This window comes from Thamnophis elegans, chromosome 1, assembly GCF_009769535.1.
Source record: "Thamnophis elegans isolate rThaEle1 chromosome 1, rThaEle1.pri, whole genome shotgun sequence".
Lineage (NCBI taxonomy): Eukaryota > Metazoa > Chordata > Lepidosauria > Squamata > Colubridae > Thamnophis > Thamnophis elegans.
In genome coordinates, this window is record NC_045541.1 from 168,834,641 (window position 1) to 168,850,508 (window position 15,868).

Consider the following 15,868-nt stretch of genomic DNA (forward strand, 5'->3'; position numbering starts at 1 on the left):
GAGGAAGGAAGGAAGGAAGGAAAGGAAGGAAGGAAGGAAGGAAGAGAAAAAAGTAAAATTGCACCCACATGGTTTCTGGTTTCTGCCAGATGCAGGTAGTTCTTGACTTGCAACTGTAATTGAGCCCAGGATTACGACCATAACCAGTCATTAAGCAGGTCATCATGTCATAGACCTAATTTTACAACTTATTTTTGGTGGCCGTTAAGCAATTGCCTGCAATAGGTATTTTCTCTTGGAAACCCGAAATAGATGCTGGCAAAAAAGTTGCAAATTGTCATCTCATGACCTTGGGATCTTCTTCATTGAAGCACAGTGTGTATTTCAGGTGTTTGTGACATCTCAGCAAAACGGTTGCTTTATCCCCGCACCCTTTTGGACACGGCAGAGAGGCAGGTTTTTATTCACAAGCTCAACCTGAAACATTTCTCAACACGGGCCTCTTTACCACAACGGTCTATCTCTAACTTTCGAAAAGATCCAGAGAACTTTTTACCATCTCCCATGAAAAACAACAACAACAACAACAATGAATAATGCAAAAGCTGAGCAACCTAGGAGAAACAAACAGAAATGGAGGACTGCAAGGAAGCAATTAGTTCGGACGGCTTCTGCAGAAGACAGTTTAATGAAGTTATTTATGTGTTCATTCATCCGTTCTTTCTTATGGCGATGTAAATTTAGATGGCTTGCTCTTATCTTAGGCCTGGATACTAAACAATCAACCCTGTTTAGCCTGAATGGGAGAGCATAGTGGCAGCTCAGAGAATAGCAGTTAGCGCAATAGCAGTTAGATTTATATACCGCTTCATAGGGCTTTCAGCCTCTCTAAGCGGTTTACAGAGTCAGCATATTGCCCCCACAGTCTGGGTCCTCATTTTACCCACCTCAGAAGGATGGAAGGCTGAGTCAACCCTGAGCCGGTGAGATTTGAACCGCCGAACTGCAGCTAACAGCCAGCTGAAGTGGCTGCAGTACTGCACTCTAACCACTGCGCCACCTTGGCTCTAGAGAACAAGTACAGCAACCAGAAAAAAGGAAATTGCAATCACTTTTTGCATTATTGCCAAGAGAACAACGTGGACATGTATACAGGTCAGGGGCGTGCAGTCAGGGGAGGCAGGGGAGGCAGAGTCTCACCACTGTCATCATGAAAAGAAAAGAAAATGTAAAAGGAAAAAGGCAAGAGCTGAGGTCAGGCTGAGCTAGTTGCTACCAGAGTCACCATGGATGACTTGCTTAGTCCTTGACTGCTTAAAAAAGCCTCTAAAAAGTGCCCTCTAGAGGAGGAAGCAGGAGAACGATGTGCCTCATAGTCTATCATCGTGGCACGACAAAACCGCGGTCCACTAAAGCGCGCCCGATTAAAGCGCGTACCTGACGTCATCAGCAGCATGACAACAGCGACCGCGGAGAAAAAGGGCGCTTTAAAAGCACTTTGAAAGCAAGCCGATTCACGTTAAGGTAAGGGTTAGGGTTAGGGTTAGGTTAAGGATTAGGGTTAGGGTTAGGTTAAGCGTTAGGGTTAGGTTTAGGGTTAGGTTAAGGGTTAGCGTTAGGTTTAGCGTTAGGTTAAGGGTTAGGTTTAGGGTTAGGTTTAGGGTTAGGTTTCGGGGGGTAGGTTTAGGTTTAGGGGTGAATTTTAGCTTTACCGCTCACAGCGTGCTTTTTTCGTCGCGCTGTGATGAGTCAGGTACGCGGTTTCGGCAAGCGGCTTTAGTCGATCGCGGTTTTGTGATGGAACCGTCTGACTTTAGGTGTTTTATGATCACTCGAGCAGAGTTAAGCAAGGGTTAAAAGCCTAAAAAATTCCTGACGTAGGGATGCACATCGCTCCTGCTCCTCTGTAGAGGGCGCTTTTTTACAGGCTTTTTTTAAACAGTTAAGCAGAATCACCATGGTGACTCTGGCAGCAACTAGCTCATCCTGACCTCAGCTTTCCCTTTTTTCCTTTACATTTTTCTTTTCATGTTGGCAGGCAAGAGCAGAGTTGAAATCCTCTTTGAAACAGCTGGAAAAGGTACGGTGGGTCGGAGGGAGGGGGCGGCATCGGTGAAAATCCTCCTTTGAAACAGCTGGAAAAGGTACGTGTGGGTCGGAGGAGGAGGGGAGGAATTCAAACTTCATCCTCCTGGTGCAACTTTGTGTGTGTGTATGTGTGTTTGTGTTTTTGTGTGTGTGTGTTGAGAAGGGGGAAGGGAGGGGGAGAGGGAGGAAGGAGGGGAAGGGAAAAGAAAAGAAAGAAGGAAACTTATTTAGCAAAGGAGAAAAACAAATGCTGTTGCTTTAATCGGAACTCAGCATGCCTGGCTGTGGAATTCTGGGAGTTGAAGTCCACAAGTCTAAACAAATTGCTGCCTCACCAGCCATAAACCTCACTGCACGTCACTGATGCAGGTAGTCCTTGATTTACCGCCACAAAACTGAATTTGCTAAATGAAACATTTGTTAAGTGAGTTTTGACCCATTTTACAGCTTTTGTTGCCCCAGTTGATAAGTGAATCACTGCAGTTAATAAGTTAGTGACTCGGTTGTTAAGTGAATCTGGCGTCTCCACTGACTTTGCTTGTCAGAAGTCGCAAAAGGGGACCAGATACTGCAACGGTCGTAATATGAGTCAGTTTCCAAGCACCTGAATTTTGATCACATGACCATGGGGATGGTGCAATGGTCGTAAGTGTGAAAAATGGTCATAAGTCACTTTTTCAGTGCTGTACTTTGAAGAGTCACTAAATGAACTGTTGTAAGTCGAGGACTACCTGTTTGCTTATTCACCACCCTGGCAAATGTCCGTCGCTATTGTGAGCTAGCTTTGCTTTGATCTAATTGTGAGGGGTCATTAAGCAGTGATGCTGGTGATTAAAATAAAAACAGCTGAATCTGGAAATTCTTGTCCTGGCCTTTAGATAATTTTGAATTCAGTCATTTTGCAATGGTGGCTGATCCTCTTTTCCCTTAGAGATCTTTCACATGCTGTTATGATCTCCTACATCCTGATTTCTGAACCCTCCTCTTCTGGGTCCATTGCTGTGTTTTCGTAGACATTTTCCTCAGCGCTGTAGGGAGAAGAGAGAAAAACAAACACTTATGGAGCTGAGATGGTTCATTTAGCACAGTGGTCTCCAACCTTGGCAACTTTAAGACTTGTGGACTTCGAGAATCGAGGCTTCCTGGGGGCGTGGCCTGTTGCCGAGGAGGGCTCCACCGAGCTCCTCAGAGATCTGGTCTGTATATCTAAATAAGATCATAGATAGCACCCCTTTTTGGCTAAGAAGGGGCAGGGAGGATAGCTCCGTAGACTAGGGTCTATTCGTAAGCCACAGCCTTTTTTTTTGGCTGTGGAAGAGATTAGATCCAGCCGAAGCGGAGCTTTTATCTCCGGCCAGTTCTTCTCAGCTGCCTTTTTTTTTTTGGCAGCCCCAGACAGGCTAGCCCCCCCCAGGACAAAACAAAGTTTTCTCAAGCTAGATTTGATACGGGAGGGTACCACCCCTGTGAGATTTATGCTTTTATTACTATCTTAAATACCAGCACCATTCGTCTTAAAGACTTCTTTGTTTAAATAGATTTCAAAATGGCGATTTCTCTCCGTGGATGATTACTGGATGTACTTAGCCGGGTTTATCTTCCTGCAGACCGCTCCTTAACAAAATAAACTCTTTTTCTTTGGAAATAGAGGGGAGCGAAGCGCCGCTTACTTGTTTATTTATTATGGCACCCAGATCAAGAAGCGTCTTGCTACAAATGTGTCTAAAGAATTTAAAGAAACACAGCCTTTGTCTCCTACGCCCTCTACTGGAGAAGTTTTAACACAGGAATATCTCTTTAAAATATTTATACCTTTAAGCAAGAATTAAGGAATTTGTATTGCAACTTTATGATGATCTAAAATCTAAAGTTAATCAAATGAAGGTGAATACGTTTGCAGCCGTGTCTGCTCTGTCAGATTACTCTGCTGAAATAGAGAACAAATTGGAAAGTCTGGAGAAGGCTAATTTTAACTTGACTACCAATATTCAAATTTTACAAGAAAAATTAGAAATAACGAAGAACAGCTTATGATGCTAAATTTTGATAGGAAGGCATTTTCAATAAGAGTCAGAGGATTCCGTGAAAAGGAGCAAGAGAATTTGAAACAGACCTTTGCTGAAGCCTTCAGCCATGCGCTGGGAAGCCCGGGACTTAACTTTGATGGGCAGATTCGGAAAATCTATCGCCAGAACTCATTGATAGCGGAACAGCGACAGCTCCCGAGGGACATAATTATACATTTCTCTACAAAGAATCTAGAAACGCGATTGTGCAAAAGTTTCATAATAACAGTCTCCGAGTTGATGACCAGGACGTGATTGTCTTCAAAGATATACCTTTTCAGATGTTGAAAGCAAGAAGGACTACACTTTTTAACTAAAGAGCTTAGAGTCAACAGATTCGATACAGATGGGAGGCCCCTGCCGGCATCACGGTTACATTTGAGAATCAAAGATTTCGTCTTAACTCTGTTTCGGAGGCTCAAGATTTCTATTGTAGGATTCTGAAGGCGGGACTTCCTGACGCGCTTGGAAGAGAGGAGACAAGCGGAAGGAGAAAGCAAACGGCTGGCCATGCGGCTGCAAGATGGAGGGGGTAGCCCCTCCCTCGGAGAAGCGGAAGAACGCAGATCGAGAATTTAGATACTTCAAAAGACTTCCTAAAGTTGAGGACTGAATGGGGGTTTGAGACTCTCTCCGGTAGAAAAAGTGGACTAATTTTTATCAGAAGGGAAGGCTGGGTGAAACTACTTTGAGCTAGATTCTAAAGTAACGTTAGCATAAATTTGATAGTGGTTAAAAGAATGCGGAATGATTTATGTTGTTTAAACTTTGTTAGATGGGACTATTTTAAAATAGAAGGTTAACTGACTCTTGCTGAAAGTATTATTTGAATATGATCCATGCTATTTAACTTTTATTTGAAGGGAAAGTTGGTTGTAATAGTTCTGAGTTATTTTTCAAATAAACGCTAGTATAAATTTGATAGTGGTAAATATTAGACAAGCAAGAGATGAGGGTAAAATGCATGTGGAATGAACTACGTTATTTGAGGTAAATATCAGACAAGCAAGGGAAGAGGACAAAATTTACGTTGTTTAAAGCTTATTAGAACAGGAAGCCGCTTGGGATTATCTTAAGATAACTGTAAAAAGAATGCGGAATGATTTATGTTGTTTAAACTTTGTTAGAAGCGACTACCTTAAAATAGAAGGTTAACTGATTCTTGCTGAAAGTATTATTGGAATATGTGGAATGATTCATGCTACAAATCGCTCTGAGTTATATCTTAAACAAATGGTAGTATAAATTTGATAGTGGTAAATATCAGACAAGTGGGGGATGAGGGTAAAATACATGTGGAATGAACTAAGTTATTTAAATCCTATTAGAAGGGGAAGTCGGTTGGAATTATCTTAAGATAGAAATTGATTCCTGTGTAAGGTATCTGATCTACGCTGCTTAACCTTACTAAGAAGGGGAAATCTGGTTAGATTATTTTGAATTATTGTTTGAAAAAGGGGTAAAGAAAGATCATTTACGTGTTTAAATTTTACTAGAAGGGAAAGTTTGATTACTTGTCTGTAAAGTTATATTTGAATATATGGCATGAACCACGCTGCTTAAATCTTATTGGAAGGGATCATGAGGTTTAGGAAGGGAACGGAGAGCCTACAGAAGGTCGGGGTAAATAGCAAAGAAGTAAGAGATGAGAATAAAACATAGATAGAATGATTTATACTACTTAAGCATAGATAAAGATGGGGGCTGAGATCACACACAAAGAGTGGTTTCTTTTTTTCTTTTTTTTCTCTTTCTCTTTTCTTTTTTTCCTTTTTTTTTCTTTCTCTGCTTTTCTTTTTTTTTTTTTGATATATTACTTTTATTTTTAATCCATATGTATACAAGATATTTTAGATAGAAGGTAGTGCCAGGTGTGGGCCCTGGGAAGTCGGAGGATTAGGGATGGGGATTGTGGGGGGGGGTGGGGGGGTGTTAACATAGTCTTAACAAGAACAAGAATGTATTTATATACGGTGGTTCTTTTTTTTTTAATATTATTATTATTTTTTTTTCCTTGGTTCATTTTACTTTTATCAGATCAAACAACACTCGAATAAAGGCATACACCAAGGAGGGAGGTAGAGGGAAGGAAGAGGGAGGAGTAAGGAAGGAGTAAGGGGAATGTAGGAGTAAGGGGAATGTTAAAGGAGGGAGTCTGGGAGCAAGGGGAGAAGGAGGTTTGAGGGGAAAGGGAAGTAGGAGGGGAGTTAGAGGGAGAAAGGAAAGTTGGAGGGGGTATGGGGTGTATGGAGGAGCAAGGGTTAGGTGGGTTGTGAATGATGAGATGTGTTTCCTTTTTACTTGTTCGTTTTATTCCCTTTTTTTTTTTTTTTTTTTTTCTTTTTTTTTCTTATAGTAAATACCCTGTAATAATGATTGCAAATGGAATGTGAAAATTGAATAAAATATTTTGTAACAAGACTTGTGGACTTCAACTCCCAGAGTTCCTCAGCCAGCAAAGACCATTGATTTAGCAAATTTACTGTGAACTGCAAAGAGGGAGTGTTGGAACAGTTGGCCATGAAGGGATGGACCTTGTGGCCCAACAGTGATGCTGGTCCTCGACTTATGATCACAATTAGAATCAAAACTTCCACTTCCAAGTAAGACAGTTGTCACGTGAGTCATGCCCAATTTTATTTATTTTTTTGTTACGGTTAAGCAAATCATCCCAGTTGTTAAGTGAATCACACAGTTGTTAAATGAATCCAGCTTCTTGCATTGACTTTGCTTGTTAAAGCCAGCTGAGAAGCTTGCAACTGGCAATCACATGATTCCTGGATGTTACCAACTGTTGTAAATCCATGCCTGTTGCCAAGCGCCAAAATTTTGATTACGTGACAATAAGGGCCATTCCAATAGTTGTAAGTGTGAGGACTTGTCATAAGTCACTTTTTTAGTGCCATTGTAACTTTTCACTAAATAAATGGTTGTAGATAAAGGATTACCGTGCATGACCATGATTGGGTGGGAGTAACATGAATAACCATGCTGACTAGCTCCATCCCTAGATACCCAGGACATAAAATGCTTTTTAAAAATCTATTGAAGCAGTAATATTTACCTGCACTTGATCTCTATATTCTCCATCTCCCATGTCATCCTTTCTGCAAAATGGAACAATGTTAATGAACAAATTAGGGAGGGAAGGAAGGATGAAAAAACAGGCTAGAGCCCCGTTCCACCACAAAATCGCGGAGGACAAAATCGCGCTTGACGAAAGCGCGCATTTGACGTCATCACAGCGCGACGAAAACATCGCGCTGTGATCGAAAAATGTAAAAATAAAGCGAAAACCTTACCCTAACCCCCCAAAACCTAACCCTAAACCTAACCCTAAACCTAACCCTTAACCTAACCCTAAATCTAACCCTAAACGTAACCCTTAACCTAACGCTAAACCTAACGCTAACCCTTAACCTAACGCTAAACGTAACCCTAACGCTCTAAACCTAACCCTAACCCTTAACCTAACCCTAAACCTAACCCTTACCTTTATGTGAATCGGCTTGCTTTAATTTTAATTTTATTTAAATTTTTAATTTTTTCGTCGCGCTGTGATGACGTCACATGCGCGCTTTCGTCGAGCGCGATTTTGTCCTCGCGTTTTTGACGGGTCACGAGAGCCCTACCCCTCAAAATATACGACCCACATTACGCCACTCCTTAAACACACAAAGAGATACAATCACACCATCACGATAGAAACTGGTGACCTTCATCCGTACAATGTCTCAACTTGATTAGCTGTAACTTTGATTAGAGATGGATGGGAGCTTTTGAGCCGCTTAGATTTGTTTTGTAAATTTAGCCTCTTTGATTACCGTATCTTGTTGGGCAAATATTTTGGGCAAATCTGCAAAATGGGTAATTATGCAACTGAGAATGGCGATTATGTGAAAATGTGGAGCAGATCAGGAATCCATCTTAATGTGCCTTCTGGCGATTTTTGGTTTGTCAGATGAAACAGGTCAGGCTTCGGTCATACACGCTGAGAGGGAGGACCAAGAAGGGAACTAATCTTGTAATCCAGAAAGCTTCATTATGGACTGTAGCTTTCTGGCTCCAAGCTGGGAAATCTAACCCAAGACTCTGGCTGTGACACTGCAATTATAAGCCTTATCCCTTTTTACATGCCTCCCACACACACAACACATGTAAACAAGAGGTGGAGTATAATCAAGTTGTTGTAACTCCTGTCTTAGCTTTTTGATGTACACCCCTCTCCATGGGTGGAAGGTGGATGGATTCAGCTCAGCTGCAGCATTGATGGGCACAGCATTAGAAGTACTGAAGGACCTGGTTGGGGGGGACAGATCTTTTAAAGCCTCAGTGACGCAGTGGTTAGAGTGCAGTACTGCAGGTTACTTCTGCTGACTGCCGGCTGCCTGCAATTTGACACTTCAAATCTCACCAGGCTCAAGGTTGCCTCAGCCTTCCATCCTTCCGAGGTGGGTAAAATGAGGACCCAGATTGTTGGGGGAAATAGGCTGACTCTGTAAAACCACTTAGAGAGGGCTGTAAACAGGGGTGGGATTCTACTGGTTCGTATCGGTTCGGGTGAACCGGTAGCTCCAACGATCAGCTGGGAGCAAACCAGTTCATCCTGACAATCAGATGGGCTCACCCGCCCGCCCGCGCTATTTTCCTACCTTTATCTTTTCAGCAGATTCGTGCGGCGGAGCAGATTGCGGCGCAATCAGCTGTGTTACTCCTCTGAAGAACACGGAATTGAAGATTTTTTCAAACTGTGCATGTGCGTGCAGGCACAGGTGCGCGCAAATCACGCAATCACCAAACGTTGTTAAACCAGGAGGAACTCACCATTGGCTGTAAAGCACTGTGAAGCGACATATAAGTCTAAATGCTACTGCTATTGCTAGAGAAGGTCTATCAATGTGTTTGCTAAGAGCTGATGCTAATTTGAAGGCACATAATCAGTCAATCAGTGGTTGTTCCAGTTCTGTGTTATGTGAGACCTTAAAACCTAAAGAAACCAGAACATACTTTTTGGAGAAAAATATCCGATTGATGAGGTTTGCCACGAACATCACAAACAAGAAGACCATAACAGCCGTTAATCCCACCAGCCAGGGTTGCAAAGCCGTTGAGCCATTGGTTGTTTCTTTCACAAGGCCTGTCAGTGGATACAATAAAGATCTGAATTACCCTTTACAGTCTGATTATTCCATCACACCCCCTTTTGTGAGCTTTTGCAATAATTGAGGGCTCCCAAATCCAGCCTGCAAAGATATATGATCAGTAGATGGCAACAAAGAGGGTTTGATCTCATGGCTGCTACCTATGCTCCCCAGAGAGTTGCAGCCCAGTTGTGGTAGACCTAAGTTTGACCAAGGGCTTAGTGCTGGATGCTGTAACGTAACAACGATTAACCACCATGGTTCATGTATAGAGTGCATGTCTTACTTCGAACGGGAGAAGGTACTACAGACAGACTGAACTGCCAATCGCTTTGCTGATTCTGCTGCTCTTTCTCAAATTAAGATAATGCAACTGATAAATCTATAGATCCCTCCCTGGTTTTCTGGAGAGTAACAGGAAAAGAGGGGAGAAATAACTTCAGTCTTGCAAGATTCTGTTAACGTAACCCTGTAATAAAAAGAGTTAATTTGACCTGATACAACTATACATATAAAAATAGTTCCCAGGTAAACCAACAACAAAGTTTAACAAAGTTTGGTGTTTCAGGCCAAATTAGTTGCAAACAGACATAGAAGAAATATTCTGAGCCTGGTCTGCAGGGGAAGAAGCAATTATTGTTGTGTGAGAAGCCCACCCCCTCCTAGAATGAATATTAAAAAAAGGCAGATTATTATTTCCCAAAGGGAGAAATGGAAAAACATGGTTTTTTTAAAGAGGCAGAAAGCAACCTCCACTTTCCTTAATAGCCCCAGCAGATACTGGGGCCAGCTTTTACAAATGCAGATTTAGTAATCCATCCAAGACAGGATATATTGAAACAAAGGCAGAATGGTAGGATTAAGCAGCCATCACTCCAGATCCAACACAAGACAAAGCCATTAAGCCACAATAGGAATTATTGCATCACCCTCAGAGCAGTCCAAACTCAACCAAACGTAGCTCAGACAAACACTTAGGTTTGTACTTTGCCTATAGAGCCAGCTATGACCCCTACATAACCCACATCGCCCCATGGGAGTCTGACCACAGCCAATAGAATACATGTTCTTGCACAGGAACAGGAAGCTCAGTGCAAAGCCCAAGCGAAGGTATAACACCACCCACACCCACTCACCCTCAATTCCATGTGGTCACCTTGCCCAGAATGTACGTGGTTCCGCTTCATTATTAAATCATCTTTCCAATCAGCCTCCATAATTCCAGTGTCTTTTCTCCCTGCTTGGAACTGAACCAGATGGATATTTCTTCCAACAGTTGTAACATATTTATCAGTATAGCTCTTTACAGCATTGGACTTTCCTTTCACCACCAGATACATCCACAGCTGAGCGTTCTTTCAGCTTTGACCCAGCCGCTTCACTCTTTCTGGCGCTACTAGTACTAGCCCTTTACTCTTTCCCAATAGCATATTGAACAGTGACGTGCAGTGAGGTTTATGGCTGGTGAGGCAGTCCTCTCCCCCGACACCCCATTGACTAAAGCATTTTATTTCGCCCGCCTGAGCCTAAAATACTTTCTTTTGCCCGCCTGTGCTCGTGGCAGAGCTCGGGTGGACTGCCGCGAGCACAGGCGGGCGAAAGAAAGTGACTTTCTTTCACCCGCCTGAGCTCGCGGCAGCCCGCCCAAGCTCTGCCGGGAGCACAGGCAGGCGAAAGAGACTTCTTTCGCCTGCCTGTGCTCGCCTCGCAGCAGAGTTCAGGCGGGCTGCACGAGCTCAGGCGGACGAAAGAAAGTGCTTTAGTCAGTGGGGTGTCGCGGGAGAGGAGATAATGCCTGAGCACTGCATTTATTAAAGAAAAAAAGAAAAAAAGGAATTTGAAGGAAAAGAGGGAGTGTGGGCATCAGAAACGGAGAGAGGAGGAAGCGTGAGCGCGACGCTGAAGCTTTAAACAGAATGACAGAGTTGAAGCCTCTAAAAAATGCACCCTCTACTATGAGGCAGGGGAACTGCGTGCCTCACCTACCTCAGGATTTTTTAGGCTTTTAACCCTCGCTTAACTCTGCTCGAGCGCCTAAAAAAGTCAGACTAGATGAGGCATGCAGTTCTCCTGCCTCGTAGTAGAGGCGTTTTTTTAGAGGCTTTTTAAAACAGGCGGTCATTCACGGTGTGGCAGCAGCTAGCTAGCCTAACCCTCAGCACTCGCCTTTTCCCGTTTACATTTTTTTTTCCTTTTCATGATTGACAGTGGTGAGGCTGTGGCTCCCCTGTCTACCCCTGACTGCACATCACTGATATTGAATTGAATTGAATTTATTGCATTTATATGCCGCCCTTTTCCCCGAAGGGGACTCAGGGCGGCTCACAATCCAAGTCAGGAAGGGGTACAGATAAGGGATAAAAAAGACAAACAGAACAATACACAATTTAAAAGCACACAACAACCATACCATTCGAGGGGGGGGGGCAAAAGCTCTTTAGCCCCAGGCCTGTCTGAACAGCCAGGTTTTAAGGCTTTGCGGAAGGCGTGGAGGGTGGTGAGGGTTCGAATCTCCACGGGGAGCTCGTTCCAGAGGGTCGGAGCAGCCACAGAGAAGGCTCTCCTCCGGGTAGTCGCCAGTCCGGCATTGGCCGGCGGGTGGAATTCGGAGGAGGCCTAATCTGTGGGATCTGATCGGTCTATTGGAGGTAATTGGCAGCAGGCAGTCTCTCAAGTACCCAGGTCCAATACCATAAAGGGCTTATAAGTGACGACTAGCGCCTTGAAGCGTATCCGAAGACCAATAGGCAGCCAGTGCAGCTCGCGGAGGATAGGTGTACGTGGGTGAACCGAGGTGCACCCACGATCGCTCGCGCGGCTGCATTCTGGACAAGCTGAAGTCTCCGAATGCTCTTCAAGGGCTGCCCCATGTAGGAGCACGTTGCAGTAGTATTGGACATCTTCCAACCTGAGGGGCTCCTCTTCTGGTGTCATATCTTTTTGTCTTTTGGTACTGTCCATGGGGTTTTCATGGCAAAGATACTGGAGTGGGTTGCCACTTCCTTCTCCTGTGGATCATGTTTTGTCAGAGCTCTCCCTGTCCATCTTGGGTGGCACTACACGGCATAGCTTCATTGAGCTACGCAGGCCTCTTCGTCACAACAAGACAGTGATCCATGAAGGGACAGTATTCAACTAGCGGGAATAATATATTTCTTGTTTTTCATTTTTTAATGGACATTATTTTTTTTAATGTCTTTGTCCAATTGGCTTTTGTTTTTGGAAACATTCTTTTTTTGTTTTGTTTTGGAGTTTTAACTTTTTGAATAAAATAAAAGTTTTTTGGGGGGAAATAATAGAGTCAGTACTTTTATTTATTTATATTTCCTATTTCTAAACCTCCCTTCTCCTTCATAGTTGTATTCTAATATTCTAGTAAACTAGGATTCCTTGTTGTGCTTCTTGCCTGGACTACCTCAAAGGGCTAACACAAATGGCACACAAGAAATAATTGTGTACTCCTTTGACCCTATTCTTCTCTTTTTCTGGTAATCTAATGATCACCTCAAGCTTTTTAGGCCAGAGATCTGTTCTTTTAAATTCATCTTTATTTAATTTAATTTACAGATTGTGAAGGGAATATAAAATCAAATTAATTAAATTATCTAGGAACTTGGATATAGACAAATTTCATCTTTGTTGTACATAGTTATTATATTTAATAATGTTATGTTTAATTTAATAATTTAAAAACTTACTGGATGGAAGTTATCTTTTGAATTCCTGTAATATTGTCATTTTTTTGCAGTTCAACATTTCTATTGGCATGTCAACCAATTTGGCATTCTATGAAAGTAATCAAATCCCTTCTGATTTTCAAAGAATTTCCAGCTGTGTAAAAACTGCCAACTTATAAGCTCTAAGAAGTCATTTAGGTTTTTTTAAAATATTTAAGGCCAGTTTTGAATCTAATATAATAGCTTGAGTTGTATCTTTTCCTGATATTTTCATATTAAAAATCACTCTAAAACAACAGCTTTATTAGACAACTACATACAATAATACCCGGTCATTTCAGGAAGCCAATGAGAGGGTATTATGACTATCCTTAGCTGATGAATTTGTTTTCCTTGAATTGGATGGAATTCCCTGTTTGATAACTGCAATTAAATATATGATTTCTTTTAAAATTTGGATATCTGTTTGTGTTTAATCCAAAATTACATTTTTGAGGAAATGCATGCCACTCAGAGCTAGCTGAGATAGCTTCTGACAACCTAGGCTTCTAAGACCCGAATAAAAATTAATATAAGTATTACATAAGGTTCCTGACACAAATGGGCCTTACATAAAGGTAAAGATTCCCCTCGCACACATGTGCTAGTTATTCCCGATTCTAGGGGGTGGTGCTCATCTCCATTTCAAAGCCGAAGAGCCAGCGCTGTCTGAAGACATCTCCATGGTCATGTGGCCGGCATGACTAAACACCGAAGGCGCACAGAACGCTGTTACCTTCCCACCAAAGGTGGCCCCTATTTTTCTACTTGCATTTTTCATGTGCTTTCGAACTGCTAGGTTGGCAGAAGCTCACTCCGTTACGTGGCGTGACCCGTCAAAACCGCGGAGGACAAAATCGTGATCGACGAAAGCGCGCATGTGACGTCATCACAGCGCGATGAAAAAAATTAAAAATTGAAATAAATTAAAATTAAAGCAAGCCGATTCACATAAAGGTAAGGGTTAGGTTTAGGTTTAGGGTTAGGGTTAGGTTAAGGGTTAGGGTTAGGGTTAGAGCGTTAGCGTTACATTTAGCGTTAGGTTAAGGGTTAGCGTTAGGTTTAGCGTTACGTTAACGGTTAGGTTTAGGGTTAGATTTAGGGTTAGGTTAAGGGTTAGGTTTAGCGTTAGGTTTAGGGTTAGGTTTGGGGGGGTTAGGGTAAGGTTTTTGCTTTATTTTTACATTTTTCGATCACAGCGCGATGTTTTCGTCGCGCTGTGATGACGTCAAATGCGCGCTTTCGTCGAGCGCAATTTTGTCCTCCGCGGTTTTGTGGTGGAACCGTTACGTGGTGCTAGGGATTTGAACTGCCAAACTTTCTGATTGACAAGCTCAGCGTCTTAGCCACTAAGCCATCCCTTGGGTCTTACATAGCTGCCCCCAAATCCTTCCCAGCATGGCCCTCAGATTTCCCCACCCAATTTTGTTCCATACCTTGTCCATGCGAAAAGGGAGCGAAGACAACTCCTACAAACACAGTCAAGTAGAAAAACAAGTTCATTGTCGTGGGTTTTTCAGCCTGGAAGCCTTGTGTCACAATTGCCTGGGCACCTTCGTTGCTACTAGAAGGAGGGATGGGTTATTTCCCTTGCAAACCTGGAGTATGGACTTGGAACCAGAGGGCACTTGATAATGGCTCCTCATTAGGGCTTTATAAAACTGATACCAAGCTGCTGTGCCTTGATATGAGGAAAATGTATAACTACTTAGATCAATGGAAAGGCGGGCGACACCCTGAGGACGGCAGAACAACCAGAGTGGCTTAAACCTCAGGAGACAAATGAGAAAAAACAACAGGGGTGTCAGAGATAAAAAATATGCTGATTGAGACATCAAGGGCATTTTTTTATTGGGAGGGAGGGAAGTAGAGAGAGGCAATGGAGGGTGTTAAAGATAAAATATACTGCCCGAGTCATCAAGAATAATTGTTATTGTAAAGGGAGGGAGGGAGAGAGGGAGGGGAGAGAGAGGAGGGACAAACAATGGGGGTGGGAGGTTAGAGATAAAATATGCTGACTCAGCATTAATTGTTATTGTAACAAAAGGAAGGGAGGGAGGGAGGAATACAATACAATACAATACAATACAATACAATAGCAGAGTTGGAAGGGACCTTGGAGGTCTTCTAGTCCAACCCCCTGCCTAGGCAGGAAACCCTATACCGTTCCAGACAAATGGCTGTCCAACATCTTCTTAAAGACTTCCAGTGTTGGCGCATTCACAATTTCTGGAGGCAAGCTGTTCCACTGATTAATTGTTCTAACTGTCAGGAAATTTCTCCTCAGTTCTAAGTTGCTTCTCTCCTTGATTAGTTTCCACCCATTGCTTCTTGTTCTACCCCCAGGTGCCTTGGAGAATAGCTTGACTCCCTCTTCTTTGTGGCAACCCCTCAGATATTGGAAGACTGCTATCATGTCTCCCCTAGTCCTTCTTTTCATTAAACTAGACATACCCAGTTCCTGCAACTATTCTTCATACGTATGTTTTAACCTCGTCATTAATCATCTTTGTTGCCCTTTTCTGCACTCTTTCTAGAGTCTCCACATCTTTTCTACATCATGGTGACCGAAACTGGATGCCGTATTCCAAGTGTGGCCTTACCAAGGTATTATAAAGTGGTATTAACACTTCACGTGATCTTGATTCTATCCCTCTGTTTATGCAGCCTAGAACTGTGTTGGCTTTTTTGGCAGCTGCCGCACATTGCTGGCTCATATTTAAATGGTTGTCCACTAGGACTAGGAATAGGCAGTGAGGGTGTCAGAGAAAAAATATGCTAATTGAGCCATCAATTATTATTATTGGGAGAAAGAAAGGAAGGGAGGAGGGACAACGGGCAGGGGTGGGTTTCTGCCGGCATTACTGCCAGTTTGGTGCGCAAAAAAAAAAGGAAAACAAATTACATTTTTTTCAGT